The sequence below is a fragment of the Lycium ferocissimum genome, chromosome 7, assembly GCF_029784015.1.
Source record: "Lycium ferocissimum isolate CSIRO_LF1 chromosome 7, AGI_CSIRO_Lferr_CH_V1, whole genome shotgun sequence".
NCBI lineage: Eukaryota > Viridiplantae > Streptophyta > Magnoliopsida > Solanales > Solanaceae > Lycium > Lycium ferocissimum.
Genome location: NC_081348.1, coordinates 59473391 through 59489060, shown reverse-complemented (window position 1 = coordinate 59489060; position 15670 = coordinate 59473391). Strand labels below are relative to the sequence as shown.

Below are 15670 nucleotides of genomic sequence, written 5' to 3'. Positions count from 1 at the left end.
TCCAATCATTCAAAGCACATATGTTCATATGCGGACCGACAAAAAGTATCAAGAGCCCAACATAAACAAGGCCACCAAAATATATACAACAATATGAACCGGTTGGGCTATAAAACATCTAATCGTACACACACATCTACTATCCTCTACATAGAATACGATGATCATAAGGACAATACCAAATGTTCATAAGTGGAGTGCTCGTGAGAATCCGGATAGAACAAGGTCGCACAACATAACGTATATCATGAAAAAGAGTATGCAATGAATAACAACATAATATAGATATGGAAAGTATGGAATAAAGAGAGCTCAAAATAAGGCGGACAAGGCCACCAAAATATTATACAACAATATGGGACACGGTGTGTGGGGCTATAAAACATCTGTAAACCCGGCCCTTTCGAGACTCGGTGTGTACACACACATACATATATATCCATATATATATATATATATATATATATATATATATATAGGACTCGGTGTGTAATACAAGGTGCGTAAGACTATGCTCGTGTAGTAAAATACATATATATATATATATATATATATATATATATATATATATATATATATATATATATATATATATATATATATATATATATATATATATATATATATATATATATATATATATATATATATATATATATATATATATATATATATAATAAACATATATACATATATACATATCTATACTTATATATACATACACACACACACACACACACATATATATATATATGTGTGTGTGTGTGTGTGTATACATATATGTATATACACACACACACACACACACACATATATATATATATATATATATACATATATACATATCTATACATATATATAAAGCATGCTTAAGAGCCAAATAAAAGCTATAACTACTTTGGAGTGACGTAAGGTCGGTAACCTCCGATTTTCATTATGGAATTATCATCCTATATCTCACCTTGAAGGAACAATTATTATAAGGTGAGATCAACAAATGAATAAAATCGAGAAAATTATGAAATAATCTCAATAATCTCATAATAGTATTAACATCATAAGCTTTGGAATTTCTAGAATTAAAATCACAATCCAATAACCAACAATACCAACATCACAACATGTCCGTTGTTGTCATTATCAAAGCTAATAGAATCATAAATTTTTAACTTGGAAAATAGGGACATTTTGGAAAATATTTATGGATCATCAAGAAAGAAATGCCTTTGAATCATAAACTCTATGAATCTCACAGCTCTTGAGAGTAAGATGTTTTCCATGAGTTTCTCAACTATCCAACTTATTATACGACTATGTAATAACTTTATCTCATTCATACTATAATACTCGTCTTAAACCCTTAATTAATATTAATAAGGAGAGATTCATACCTTATTCTTTCTAGAGCAGCAATATGTTCAATATTTACTTTGAATCCAAGCAATATGTTCAATATTTACTTTGAATCCAAGCCAATTCCGCCGCAAGACAATACTATAATCACAACCGCACGTTACTCGGACCTCGATTAATACTCCGTCACTTGAAATTACTCAAAATCCTCACTTTTGTGATGTATATTTGCTCTCTTATGCTTGCTGATTTTTCTGGAATATTTGAGAGATTTTTATGACCAAAAATAGGGGTTTTAACCCTTTTATAAGTGGGTAAAGTCGGTGGCACTGTAGCAGCATTGTTTCTGCTCTGTCAGTTGAATTTGTAACGTCCATAATTCACTACTCCGATGTCGTATCGATGAGATGTTTATTGCTTTGGAAACTAGACTTGACGAACTTCATTTTAGGATTTTGAAACACCTTAAATCTCCCCATATACCTAGGGATATACCCCTCCAAAGCTGACCCAAAATTCTATCCTTAATTTTGCCAACTTGTTCCAAATTTTAGACAAACTTATTTTCGTTGATTTGGTTGGTCCTAGAATCTTCCAAAACTCCCCCTGCATGATATTTATCATTTATTATACTTGATAATGGTCATGTTCTTGTGTTTCAAGATAGTCTTTCCCGATTATGACTTACGAGACCGTAATTCATCCTTTACTTCATTGTTACGTACTTCCCATGGCTTGTACCTTCCAAAACATCATGGGACGTCTCCAATACTCCATTACTATGGTGATGTACGTGGCATGCTCATGCTTTGAAAGTGCGGGGTGTAACAGACTGTACTCTAAAGCACTCATACTTCCTTGCCTAAGATTCAAGAACTTATCGGCTCTAGCCCGCCGAACCTCTGGAGGCAAGTAATGCTGGAGGAAGGCATCTACAAATTCTTGCCATACCAGGGGAGGTGCATTGACTCCCCGTGAATCCATCCAAATCGTATACCAATGAACCGCGACATCTCGCAATCTATAGGATGCTAACTCTACCGATTCAATGTCTGAAGCATGCATTAACCGAAGTGTCCTCAACATCCCAATAATAAAATTCTGAGGGTCTTCATCTGGCTTTGACCTGAAGAATTCCGGAGGGTTCAAGCTAATAAAATCAGGGGCCCTTGCACTAACAGCCCTATCACCTTACTTTGCACCTTGCCGCTGAGTCTGGGCGGCGACAAACTGAGTAAGTAAATAAATGGCCTCTTTTACATCTTGGCTTAAAGCTTCCGGTGGAGGAGCTGGGGGTGTTGGAGCTGGAGCTGAGGCTCCCTCATGCTCCTCAGAAATAGGCACTGAATGGGAGGACTGAGATTGAGCCGCATTCTGGGACTCACTTTCCTCTACAACCGTTGGCGGTGCTCTTTCAGCCCGCTTTCCTGCCACTGTCTTGCCCTTTTGGGCTGCCGTAGCTTTTCTCTTTACATCTCTGAAATACACAATACACAGTTAAGGAAAGAGAAATCCTTATATCATGGCTCTATCGCACGATCTTATGAAGAAAGAAGGTCATTCATTCCTAAAATGCCCGCAGCCTCCTGTTTATAAGCGTGGCATGCAACACACCCATAAAAAAGACTCTACTAGACACGGCTCGTAGACATATCCTAGGACGGAACTGCTCTGATACCACTTTTGTCATGACCCAACCAAAGGGCCATGACGGGCACCCAATGCTAACCCACCCGAGCACTATCGTACATTCACATTTACATCTAGGTGAGCCACATAGCTTAGTCATAATTTCTATTCATCATTTATGTTAATCTCATCGGGCAACAATACATTTATATCATCATCGGCACAATGCCCATATCCATGTATACTAGCCGACGAGGCTATCAAAACAATATACAAAATATAAGCTGACAAGGCTACAAGACATCTAACTATACACAACTGTCTACGAGCCTCTAAGAAGAGTATGTCATATCATATAGGCGAGACAGGACCTCACCTTGCCCATAGGTATGTACACAAAAGAATAATACCAAAAGCTGTAGCTCCGGATGAAATGGAGCTCCTCTATGTAGTCCCTGAATAAGAAATCTATGGATCAAGCCTGTCTCCCTGTCCACCTGCGGGCATGACGCAGCGTCCACAAATAAAAGGACGTCAGTACGAATAATGTACTGAGTATGTAAAGCATAATCAACATCATAATAGGAGCATAAGAGACAGCATAAGAAATAGCATAAGATGGGAGAATCGGGAGATAGTAGAGCCATCATCATAATTACTTACTTGTCTTTCATAGGGACCTTCCATTTCTAATACGTGCTTGTGTACATACACATATACATATACATATATCCATATCCGTATCCATATTCGTATCCGTATTCATATACATATTCATATCCATATTCATATCCATAGCATGCCCGACTATGAAGGTTCAGTGGTTTCACATACCCGGCTATGACAAGGCTCGGTGTCATACATACCTAGCCCTACCAAGGCTCAGTGTTATCCGTACCCAACTGCAGTGGTGTGGGCGCAATAAATATCATACCCGGCCATATAAGCTCGGTGGTACATAATAGCCATACATAGACACATATACATAAGAGCTCGTAAGTATCATCAACATCACTACCATCATCGTTTTCGTTATGTCTATCCTTGGAGGATAAACTATCATATAGGGGATGCAATAGAATCGTGAACGTATCGAGGATCATAAGCTTTTGTAATCTTAGAGATAGAGTCATTTGGAAGACATTTTGGAATTCATGAAAGGATACATATAGCAATGGAACATGCCTTAATGAAAGAAGGGTTAGCCTTACATACCTCTTCATCTTCTTAACTATTTAACGTTCATCGTTGAAGCTTGAATAATCTACATTTAGAAGGATTCATACCATGGTTAAGTCTTAATGATACTCTTAAATTCAAACTAGAATAATTCATGGTCTAATGAAAATTGGGTAGCATTTCCCCTATTTCGTCAACTTCCACCATATTACAAAACAACTCCCAAACATGCGTAATATACTCACAATATCATAATCAAGTAATCACACTTCATTAAGCCTTCAAAATTCATCCTTATGTTCAACTTATGCCAACAACTTCACACCCATCATAGCACATTTTCATATAATGCTTCTTCATCACCATTATTACCTTCCATAACATGATTATATCCATATCATACTAAGAATCATAACTCAATTTAATTTACTACTCATAAACATCATTAAAGCTACATTTAGACTTCATTTTCTACTTTCTTCTTCTACCCAAGTTTTGCTACAACCAAAAATTCTCATTAACATGAAATAAGCATGGAAACTAACCTTTTTACCCCATAGAAGCAAGCTTTGGAGCAGCTACTAACTTGTGCACAAACCCTAGCTACAATGCCCAAGTTTCCTTAAAATCTACCAACCCTAGGAAACCTTCTAACACATGAACACTTGGTTCTTGCTATTTAATCTTTGTAATCTCTTGGGTTTGGGTAAAATATTTTTTTTGGAGCTTTGTAGAGGTTGAATGAAATGTGGATAATGAAAAATAAGTAAGGGTCGTTCCCCTTTTAAAACAAAAATTCTGGCCCGACCAGATTATACGGCCAATTATACAGGTCGTATAATTTATACGGTCCGTATAATTGGACCGTATAATCCCACCAGGGATCACCCTTCTCTGGATAAAATATACGGACCATTATACGGGCCGTATGATTTATACGGTCCGTACAAATGGCCATATAACTGGAGAATTACAATTTTCGTTCTCATCAACTCATTTGACTTCTAATCCTCGTGGAACCTTCTTGACACTTATATAACACTTCATTAACCATAAAATAGGCCCTATAGAAGCCCCTCAAGATATTTCTAAATAATCATTAGCTCAATTATAGCGGAGACCTTTCCGAACATGACTTGCATTTCATTTCTTTCAACAACTTAGGCTCATATATTCATACGACTTCGAAACCTTATGATATGCACTCTAAGCTATCTAATACCTTCCTTAATCTCGTAAGGGTTTCATAGTCACCTCAAGCTCACATTAGCCTATCTACAAGGCGATACAAATTCGAAATTTTCCAAGGTGTAACAAAGGATTAGTAATTGAGATTATGTAAGTTATCCAAGAGGATACTTCTGTACATAAAAGGAATTGGAATAGGGGCTTTACGTTCGTAGAAATGATCAAAATATACTCCCCATGATTTTGATCCAGAGTATGTTCCTATCCACTGAGTAAGTAAATAGCTATCATTCATATTCCACATCCTAAGGCTTGAGAAAGCTTAGTGATGACATTTATCACCTTGGTTGAGAAACTCTTGATAAACTTGTGTATCCCATATTTAATCGCACATACATATAAGAAGTAGTTGGATTAATATCCAGTTGCATTACTTTCCATTGGAACCACAACTTTAGTGCCTTTAGAAATTTTTAATCAGAAATCAAGCATTCTCTTGCAAATGATCATGATAAATATTAAAACCAAACTTTTTGTACATTCCCGCCTCTAGAAATATAGACTATAGTCAAGAGTTAGACTTAACGAGTTTATTTCTTCATTGTATTCTCTGTGAAATTCAACCCCAACCTTGTTGGGTTCTATATTTGACAATGACCGCTTACTTCTATTTTAAAGGTGCAATTTGGGCGTATCAAATTTTGGCGTCGTTCTTTGGGGAATACAGTCTAGAAATTCATTAACTAGTGTAAACTTTACTTTTAGTCTTGATTTCTCTTCTTATTTTCTTTTGTTATTGTGTGTTGTGCAAGCAATATGGATAAGAATGGTAATCCTCTCCAACCTCTACGTCCGGTGGCAGCCGTCGAGGAGGCAACAGGGGCTGGCTATTCAACCGCAATTCAACCCCTGCCTCTAATTGAAAACTCGAGTTTCCACGTGACCAAAACCATGCTATACCTACTCAACACTAAGGGCCTATTCACCGGTCTACCCAAAGATGACCCGAATAGGCACCTTAAGAACTTTCTTGGGGTTTGCTCTACCAATGTGCATCCGAGCGTCTCAATTAAAGTAGTGAAGCTACGGCTCTTCCCATACTCCCTTACGGAGGAAGCCACGACTTGGTTAGATAATCTTTCGTCCGGGTCTATCACTACTTGGGAGGAATTGACCAAAGTTTTCCTCAAGAAGTTCTTCCCTCCATCCCAGATGTTGCAACTCCGTGACAAAATCAACAACTTTCGTCAACTTCCTAATGAGGCTCTCCATGAAACTTGAATTCGTTTTAAAAAGAAATTCAAAGGTTGTTCCAAATATGGATTACCCGATAGTGTGCTTCTACAAACATTTTATAGGTCTTTGGACTCGGTCGACAAATCTGTGGCGAACAACATTTTGGAAGGATCTATTATGGATAATTCTTATGCCATAGTTTGTGAATTGTTGGATAAATTGACCGATACTAATGAAGCGTGGCATACTAGGGAGTTGGAAGTAGATGGAGAAAGTTCCTCCAAAAATGTGCTCACTCGTGAGATGATTAAGAAAAAAGAAGAGAGAGATGAATCCATGGCAAAACTTGTCACCCAAATGGACCTTCTTACAAAACATGTCATGGGTGGTGAAAGCAAAAAGGTTAATGCGGCAGGATCTTGTGAAGGGAGTTCTCCAGATGAGCAATGTTTCCAAATGTATGATGAGGAGGCAAGTTATATCAACAATTAAAGGAAGGGTTCCCAGCCAAACTACCAAGGTCCTAATCAAGGATCTTGGCAGTCAAGGGAATCAAGGTTGGAACAAGGATCAAGGTAACTCAAGTTGGAGATATAATCACGATAACAACCAAGGGGGTTACAATAATAACTATAACAATCATCTGAGTTCAAATCCGTATGTCCCTCCAAAGGAAAATCAACAAAACTCTAGTCAACCGCCTACTAGCGACCCTGCTAGTTCAAAAATCAAAGATATGTTGTCAAGAGTGTTGAAGAAAGTGAAATCCACCGATACCTTTTGCAAGGAGATAAGAGATGAAGTGAAATCATTGGGGCAAGTTGTAAGTTCTCACTCCACCTCCATTAAACAATTGGAGTTTCAACTTGGCCAAATCTTAGCTATCCTCAATCAAAGGCAAAAAGGCACACTTCCTAGCAATATGGTTATAAATCCAAGGAATGATAGTGATCATAAATGCAAAGCAATCACTACTAGGAGTGGCAAGATAATCGGGGGAGAGGAATTGGTAAAAGATGATGTGATGGTTGATGATGAGAAAATGGTTAAAGAACCCATCGTTGTTGAGGAAAAAGCTACTCCAAAGAAGAAGCGGGCTAGTATTGAAAAGCCCATTATTGTTGAAGAGGGTCCGAAAATTGATGAAGCTTCAAAAGGCAGGAAAGCGGTAGAGGAGGTTCCAGGGGCTTCACTACCCGTTCCAAAGCCTCCTCCTCCATTCCCTCAACGATTGGCAAAGAAAGCGGATGATGAAAAATTTCTCAAGTTTATCGAGAGATTGAAAGGGCTTTCAATTAACATTCCCTTGGTGGAAGCACTTGAACAAATGCCCGGTTATGCAAAATTCATGAAAGATCTTATAACCTAGAGGAGACATGCTAGTTTTGAAACGGTGGGAGTTACACATCATTCTAGCTCTATTGTGACAAAGGCCTTGGTTCAAAAGAAAGAAAATCCGGGAGCCTTCACCATCCCTTGCACAATTGGCATGTATAAATTTGGCAAAGAACTATGTGATCTTGGAGCAAGGATTAATTTGATGCCGCTTGCTATTTTCAACAAGTTGGGTTTGGGCACTCCTCGACCCACAATAATTATATTACTAATAGAGGATAGAACCGTGAAGATACCGGTTGGCATACTCTATGGTGTGCTCACGAGACTTGATCGATTCATTATTTCGGCCGATTTTTTTATCTTGGATTGAGAAGTTGATTTCGAGGTACCCATAATCTTGGGGAGACATTTCTTAGCCACGGGGCATGCTCTTGTAGATGTGGAGAGGGGTGACCTAAAATTTAGAATGAATGATGAAGAAGTCTCTTTCCATATTTGCAAGCCAATGAAACAACCGGCGGATATGAGTGTTGTGTCTGTTATTGATACAATTAATGAAGCCATGGATACAACCATTAAGCATGAGCATGTGGGTGATATATTGGCGGAGGTGATAATTAACTATGAGGGTAAGTATGAAGAAGAGTTCGAGGAGACGGTTAATGCATTGGTTGGGTTGGCGTCATACCACTACAATCCAAAGAAGCTTGATCTTGATTTAGAAAACTGAGCAACTCCTACGACAAAGCCCTCTATTATTGAGCCTCTTACTTTGGAACTCAAACCTCTTCCTTCACACTTGAGGTATGAATTTCTTGGTCATAACAATACATTACCCGTGATTGTTTTCGCCCAGTTGACGGATGAGTAACGAGAAAAGGTTGTTGGTAATCTTGAGAAGATATAAAAAAGCTATTGGTTGGTGCATTGCGGATATCCAAGGGATTCCGCCCAGTATTTGTACTCATAAAATTCAACTTGATAAAGAATGTGAGCCAAGAGTTGAACATCAAAGGAGGTTGAATCCTCTTATGCAAGAGGTTGTGAAGATCGAAATCATCAACTGGTTAGATGTTGGTATTGTGTACCTTATATCAAATAGCTCTTGGGTTAGTCTGGTTCAATGTGTGCCCAAAAAGGGTGGAATCACCGTGGTTGCAAATGTTAAAAATGAATTGATTCCCACTCGCACGGTCACCAGATGGCGAGTTTGCATAGATTATCGGAAGTTGAACAAGTGAAAAAAAAAAAAAAAAAAAAAAAAAAGACCACTTCCTAATGCCATTCATGGATAAAATGCTTGATAGGCTTGTAGGAAGGGATTATTATTGCTTCCTTAATGGCTATTTTGGGTACAACCAAATCACCATTTCCCAGGGACCAGGGGAAAACCACTTTCACTTGTCCTTATGGGACCTTTACTATTAAGAGGATACCCTTTGGGCTATGTAATGCACCCGCAACTTTTCAATGTTGCATGATGTTTATTTTCTCTGACATGGTTAAGGATTCCATTGAAATCTTCATGGATGACTTTTTTGTGGTGGGGGACGCCTTTGATGAATGCTTGGAGAATCTTGCCCAAGTATTAAAAAGATATGAAGAGAAGAACTTGGTTCTAAATTGGGAGAAGTGTCACTTCATAGTGAGAGAAGGAATTGTCTTGGGGCATAAGATTTCAAAAAGGGGCTTGAGGTTAATTAACCTAAAATTGAAGGTTAATGTCAAGCTTCCTCCCCCAAGCTCCGTCAAAGGTGTTCGTAGCTTCCTTATGCATGCCGGTTTTTATAGAAGATTTATCAAGGATTTCTCAAAAATAGCCAACCCTCTATGCAAGTTGTTAGAGAAGGAGTCAAATTTTGTATTTGATGATACTTGCTTGAAAGCGTTTGAGGGCTTGAAAGAAAGACTCACATCAGCTCCTATCATCATTGCTCCGGATTGGTCTCAACCCTTTGAGTTGATGTGTGATGCAAGCGGATCTTCCATGGGGACCGTGCTTGGTCAAAAGAGTGACAAGATCTTCCACTTGATTTACTATGCAAGCAAGACTCTAAATGGTGCCCAAATGAACTACACGGTCATTGAGCAAGAGTTGCTTGCTATTGTGTTTGCTTTCGAGAAGTTTCGGGCTTACTTCTTGGGAACCCATGTGATTGTTCACACTGACCATGCGTATCTACGCTATCTCATGATAAAGAAAGATGCTAAACCAAGATTGATATGTTGGGTCCTTCTCTCGCAAGAAATTGACTTTGAAGTCAAAGATAGAAATGGTTGTAAAAATCAAGTGGCGGACCATTTGTCACGTCTTGAAGAGGGTGGACGTCCATTGGATGGCCGAGAAGTCAATGAGTCATTGCTGGATGAGTAAGTGATGGTGGGGTCACATCATATGATTCCATGGTATGCCGACTTTGCAAATTATCATGCTACTGAAATCATGCCGAAGGATTTGAATTTCCACCAAAAGAAAAAGTTCTTGACCGTTGTCTGGAAGTTCTATTGTGATGAGCCATATATATTTTGAGTTTACGCCGATAACATCATAAGGAGGTGCATTCCCGAAGTATAAATGATGCCCATCATTAAAGCGTGTCACTCATCTCCGGTTAGTGGACACCATAGTAGTTCAAGAACGGAGGCCAAGGTTCTTCAAAGTGGTTTTTGTTGGACTAACACCCACCAAGATTCTCACGACTTTGTGATAGCTTGTGACCAATGTCAACGCCATGGTAGCATCTCAAGAAGGCATGAACTCCCAATGACGCCGATTCTTGAAGTGGAGTTGTTTGATGTTTGGGGAATCGATTTCATGGGTCCTTTTGTGAGTTCCTGTAATAACAAGTATATTCCTATAGTGGTGGATTATGTATATAAATGGGTGGAGGCCATAGCGCTTCCTAACAATGAAGGAAAGAGTGTCACCGCATTCTTGAAGAAGCACATCTTCACAAGGTTTGGGACTCCAAGGGCTATCATTAGTGATGGGGGTAGTCATTTTTGCAACCGGTTATTCAAGACACTTCTTGAGAAGTACGGAGTCAAGCATATATTTGCTAGCCCTTATCATCCCCAAACGAGTGGTCAAGTGGAAGTGTCGAATCGGGAGATTAACAGCATCCTTTCCAAAACTGTCAATGCCAATAGGACCGATTGGTCAAGGAAGTTGGATGATGCTCTATGGGCTTACCGGATGGCATACAAGACACCAATTGGCATGTCTCCTTATCAATTGGTGTTTGGTAAAGCTTGTCACCTTCCGGTGGAACTTGAACATAAAGCGTAGTGGGCTTTGAAAAAGTTGAACCTTAAATGGGGCAAAACTTCACAATTAAGGATGGATCAAATAAATGAGATGGATGAATTTCGATTTCGAGCCTATGTGAGCTCCTCCATCTATAAGGCCCGCATGAAGCACTTCCACGACAAAAAGATCTTGCAAAGAAAGTTTAGCCCCGGAGATCGGGCATTGTTGTTCAATTCAAGGCTCCAGTTGTTTTCAGGTAAATTGAAGTCCAAGTGGTCCGGGCCCTTTGAAGTGACACAAGTGTTCCCACATGGAGCAATTGAACTTATTGGTCCGGATGGAGAGCATTTCAGGGTGAATGTGTTATATCTCAGAGTTTCGGGTTGTTGCAATATGAGTAAACTAACGTAAGCCTAAAGTGGACATGAATTCCTTATTATATTAAGGAGGGTATTTGATAACTTTAAGCGCGTACCATAAGCTTTTGAAGTCATATGAATCGGTCGAATTGAGTTTGTTGAGGGAAGTAGAATGTAAGCCATTTTAGGGATGATTTCATGACAATTGAGGTGTGCTTTGTTTAGTAACGACTTGGGGAGAAGTTGTAGGGTCCCTTAGAAGGTTAACGAAGTGTTACACAAGTACCACGAATGTTCCATAAGGATTGGGAGTCAAACGAATTAAAAGGAGCAACTTATCGAAAGATGGCACTTTGACAGACCATTTAACGAACCGCATAACATTTGATGCCACATCAAATGGTGGAGCATCACCGTATAACGGTCACTTGAGCTGGACATTTTGACGGTGCACTTTGACGGACCGCAGGAATTTTGACGGTCCGTCAAAGTAGGCGCAGGATTGCCCGATGGGTTATTAAGTCACGCTTTATATATTTTGTTTCATTTCATTTGGCCACATTATTTCCCCAAATCAGACCTTTAGCTCTCCAAAACCCTCTCTACAGGTTAATAAACCAATCCAAACCAAAATCCAAGAAAAATCAATCGAATCCAAGAGAATTAAGAGATTCAGGTGCTAAGAAGCTTGCTAGGGCTTTTGTACTCAAGTTTTCCTTGGGTGTTGATGTTAGGGTTTTTCACTTTGGTGTAGTAAGTTGATCCAAGGCTTGTTCTTAGGTGATTAAGGTAAGTTCTTACATCTTTTGCATATGGTTAAGGTTATTTGATTTTTATACCATGTGGTTGAAGGAAAAAAAAGTAAAAATAGAGTTCAAGAGTGAACTTAAGGATACTGTGAGCTATAGGTTAACTTGAATTGTGATTCTTGGCGTGCTATGAGTATAATCTTGTTGTGGATAATATTAATGATGTTGAGGAAGTATTGTATGTAAGTATGTATGGTGTTGTGTTGTAGATATTGTTATGAATGATCTCGAGAATGAGTTTGGGGATTGAATGATGCCTAATTTGAGTAAAGTCTCTCGATTATGGTATTGCTAATAATGTCATTCTTGTCGGGTAGTTGTTTTGGAATTAGTAGAAGTAAATGAAATAGGGGAAATGCTACTAATTTTTCCTAGCTTACGAATTATACTAGTTTGGACTTAAGAGTGTCTTTGAGACCTAACCATGCTATGAACCCTCTTAAATGTAGATTTCTCAAGCTTTGGAGGTGAACGTTAAGTAGTTAAGAAGACATAAAGGTATGTAAGGCTAACCCTTTTTTTCCTTAAGGCATGATCCTATTGTTGTATACCTTCACGTGAATTCCATAATGTCTTCCAAGATGACTTCATTCCTAGAATCACTAAAGCTCATGATTCTTGATATTCTCACGATACCATTAGTTTCATCCTATGATAGTTGATATTATATATATATGACTATTAAGAACACCGAGCTTATATAGCCGGGTATGGTATCTATCGCTCGCACCACTGCAGTTGGGTACAGATAACACTGAGCCTTGGTAGGGCCGGGTATGTATAACATTGAGCCTTGGTAGGGCCGGGTATGTATAACATCGAGCCTTGTTATGGTCGGGTATGTTTGACACCAAACCTCTATGGTCGGGTATGGTACTACTAAGAAAAGGCCTCAACCAAGTCAAATGTAGTGCTCAAGGAAGGAATAGTCACTTTTGTACCCAAATTTATATCCTACCCAACCCAAAGCCATAATTACAACCTGGAAAGACCTTTGTGATCTACAATCAAATGTTTTTGGAATTAGTATGGAAAGAAAATAAGGGCAAGCATATGGTTTGATACTTGTGACATGTGAGATTCTTTTTGAGTGCGAGTGTTCTCCTTTTGTCTCTCTATATTGATTGATATTTGTGTGAAAGGGACTTTCTTTCTTGTGAGGGCGCATATATTGTAATAATAGATGATAAAGGACACCATGCAAGCGAGTCAGTAGTATGTGAATGTGAATGTGAATTGATAATGTCAAGAAACCATGTGAAGCTTTGGAGTGTCATAAGGTCATTGTTAGTGCATTTCTGAAATAACAGAAAGGGGTGGATATACTAGAACGATTATGTGTATTTTATAATTATTGATACCAACCGATAGTCATGTGCATCCTATATAGGCCAGTTAGCAAGTCGTGAGCCGTGAGTATCGAGTCGTTTGCTTGAGGACAAGTAAAAGGTTAAGTTGGGGGTGTTGATAAGTCGTGGATTTAGGGCTTTTTACATGCACTACTTATAGTTTTTTAGTAGGTTTTTTAAGTGTTTATTCGTGTTTCCGTGTGTTTTTATGTGTTTTCAGGTTTTGTGAGTCAAGGATAAAAGAGGGACAAAATGGAACAAAAAGAGCAAAAGAGCATAAAATTGCGGCAAATATGCGGCACCGCAAATTGAGTTTGCGGCCACATCTTTTGCCCAGAGAAGTGACAATGAGCTAAGAAAAGAGCATCAACTTGCGATAAGAATGCGGCACCGCAACTTCGGAGTTGCGGTCGCATCTTGGAGGCCCGACCTCCTAGTAAGCCAAGCTACATGCCTGGAGTTGCAAAGCAGATGCGGCACCGCAAACTAAAGTTGCGGCCGCATCTTTAGAAGAACCAAGAAGATTTGCTGAGTGTTATGCAATTGCAAACTCAAGTTGCGACTGCAAATTTGGATCACAAGTCGTAAACTTGTCCGAAATTTGACTTTTTGTTCTCCCTATTTAATACTTGTACCTAGTGCTCTATGCACATTATTGAATATTCCTCACTTTTCAGTTTTAGTTGTCTTTTAGTACTAAAGAGAGCATTGAATACTAGTGTTGTGTGAAGCTTTTAGAGAAGATTCTTCACCTTTTGTCATCTTCTTCTTTAACATTATTGTAAGTACGCCATGGATATTCTCTTTGATACTACTTTTTATTTAATGAGCATGAGTAGCTAAACTATTTAGCTAAGGTTGTGGGACCAAATGAGTTAGTTATGTGAATGGGTTTTTGTATTCAACTCCCATTTATGTGTTATGATGCTTTTCTATTTACTCGTTGTTCTTTAAAGCCATTTAATGGTGTACAATATTATTTGTGCCTATTTACTTTTCCTTTGCTTGAGAAAGAAAGGGGAAGTTAGAAAAAGAGTAAATAGCAAGAATTTGAGGCTTCTAAACTTCATCTAATGACTTGAGCTAGAGATAAGAAAGTTACTTGAAATGAAATGGGTGTTCATTCATATTCCACATCCTAAGGATTGAGAAAGCTTAGTGATGACATTTATCACCTTGGTTGAGAAACTCTTGATAAACTTGTGTATCCCATATTTAATCGCACATACACATAAGAAAGAGTTGGATTAATACCCAGTTGCATTACTTTCCATTGGAACCACAACCTTAGTGCCTTTAGAAATTGTTAATCACAAATCAAGCATTCTCTTACAAATGATCATGAAAAATATTAAAACCAAACTTTTTGTACATTCCCGCCTCTAGAAATATAGACTATTAGTCAAGAGTTAGACTAAACGAGTTTATTTCTTCATTGTATTCTCCATGGGATTTGAACCCAACAAGGTTGGGTTCTATATTTGACAACGACCGCTTACGCCTATTTTAAAGGTGTAATTTGGGCGTATCAAATATGGTGTAAAAATTTTACTAAATACGTATTATACTAATCTCGTGGTCCCGGTGTATTTCAGGAAAAGGGGTTTTATAATTGTTTTGTTTTGTGGATTTGATTTAGAGTGACTAGAAATTTAAAGTTGTAAATATATGGGTAAAAAAAACTAAGGTTGTGTCCCCGTCAGGTAAAGTTTATGATCATGGGTATCGATCTTGATATACTTCTAATGGATTGTTGTATGACTACACTTAACCTTTATGTGAATCTAGACTATTTCCCATTTAGAAAAAATTATTTCTTTCTATGCTTTTCCCAAAGATAAGAAAGCATGCATGAAGAACGGTTAATTATGCCAAGTAAATTCCTCTTAGTCCTAAGTGAATTATTAAACAAGGTTTAAAGCCTTGAGTTCTTGTTATTTGTTCTTACCAAACCCTAGTTATTTTCCCAAATAAACCAAA

The 15670-nt window shown here is 38.2% G+C and overlaps 1 pseudogene; it reads left to right on the top strand.

Annotated features, from left to right (window-relative positions):
- The first annotated feature begins 6961 nt into the window (after positions 1-6961).
- On the top strand, positions 6962-13930 carry LOC132062397 (uncharacterized; annotated as a pseudogene).
- Positions 13931-15670: the final 1740 nt, after the last annotated feature.